This window comes from Camellia sinensis, chromosome 9, assembly GCF_055761805.1.
Source record: "Camellia sinensis isolate YWXY chromosome 9, ASM5576180v1, whole genome shotgun sequence".
In the NCBI taxonomy this organism is placed as follows: domain Eukaryota; kingdom Viridiplantae; phylum Streptophyta; class Magnoliopsida; order Ericales; family Theaceae; genus Camellia; species Camellia sinensis.
This window is the reverse complement of record NC_138969.1, coordinates 188,842,056-188,843,754: the sequence shown is the minus strand read 5'-3', so window position 1 is coordinate 188,843,754 and position 1,699 is coordinate 188,842,056. Positions and strand designations below refer to the sequence as shown.

General features: G+C 30.5%; 1 non-coding gene across 1 annotated transcript; it reads left to right on the top strand.

Annotated features, from left to right (window-relative positions):
* The first annotated feature begins 210 nt into the window (after positions 1-210).
* On the top strand, positions 211-283 carry TRNAF-GAA (transfer RNA phenylalanine (anticodon GAA)). The gene has a single exon. It is a non-coding gene; the product is annotated as a tRNA-Phe (tRNA).
* Positions 284-1,699: the final 1,416 nt, after the last annotated feature.

The window sequence follows — 1,699 nt, the reverse complement described above, 5'->3', positions numbered from 1 at the left end:
GTTTTACACGTGATTTTTTTCGATTTAAAATTGTAACAAGTAACAAAGGGATCAAATTACAGCAAAACTAAAAGTTTAATATTTAATCAAAGTGAAATTTTGCTCAAACTAAAATGAGGAATAATTTACCTTTTCCTAATTTGACTACCCTAAAAACATTATTTTCAATTGAGTTTTTAAATATTATTATCTAGCAACTAACGCACATCAGCGGGGATAGCTCAGTTGGGAGAGCGTCAGACTGAAGATCTGAAGGTCGCGTGTTCGATCCACGCTCACCGCATTAATTGAAATCATTTTTGCACTAATTTTATAAATTAAAAAAAAAAAAATTACACTAAACTATTTTTTTTTCCCCCTCTTTATGAACAGGTTTTCCTAAATTATTTTTGCACAAAAATTAAATACAAAAAAACACATGCAAAATGATGTCACTAACAATTTTTTTTATTATGAGAATAATGATGGAAGTTTATATATATTGTTACCCATTACTTTGTATTTGGAACTATTTTTGTACTCATTTAGGGTGAGTTTGGGATCAAGCTAGAAAAATCAGATTTTTTTTTTTCCTAAGTTTGTTTTTTAAGAAATTGTATAAAAAAAAAAAAAAAACTTTTCAGATCTGCTTAATGCAAAAAGATCTAAAAAGAAGAAAAAAAAAAATCAAAAAAAGGGTTCATGAAAGGCCTAAAAAAAACAAAAGAAGCCAAAAAATAACTTATTTTTTTGTTTTTTAGTGAGTTTTTTTTATTATTCTAGTACATCTAATCGAGTAGAATTTGAAAGTATAAAATTTTTAAAAAATTAAAAAAATAATAATTAAAGACAAAAAAAAACCAACAAAAATGTAACTCAGCTAATCACATACAAACGGTTAGTAGGTTGTTCTTTGATGCGAGTATCATTTTTGTTTCTTTTCAAAAGTTACTCTTTCTTTTCTTTTTCAATATATTGCAAGAGTAAAAGTGAGCTTCATAATTCAGATTAAACAATGTATATCATTTCGGATGCAGTAATAAATATATAAATTTATTTAATTTAACTGAACCATATATATAACCTCTAACAAAATGAAATGATAATAAAAAAATTCATAATGCCGACCCTACCTAATTCGGATATAACTTTGTATGATTACACATTGGGTGGGCTATAGGAATGGCAACGGGCCGGGCCGGGGATTACATTCCCCATCCCTGATCCCCGAAGCCAAAAAAAATCTCGTTCCCGCCCCCGATCCCCAGCAGAGGCGCCATCACCCCCTCCCTCCCACCGCCGTCCCCATCCCCTAACGGAGATCGGGTTTCCCGGCCCTGAAAAATCTTCGACTTTTTTTTTTTGAACAAAAAAACAACACAAAAAAAAAAAAAATTAATCTGTTTTCAATGTTTCATCATGTAACGCCCTCAAAATAGTACATATAAACCCCATATTCTTGACATTCATAGACATAAGAGAATAAAGCATATTTCCATTTATCAGAGTATTAAGTACAAAAGTATTACATGTTGACATTAAAAATAAATATCCTACGAGCTTACAACTTTCCAAGTCAACACTTGGTTACAACAAAAGAAGAATCTAACTCTTTATACAAAACAAGTCATTGGCTTGAATTTACATGTAATACCAAAAAGATAATAACAAAAGATCTCTCAGCCTCTAAGCCTCCCAAGCTACGTCCTTGGAGGTGGCA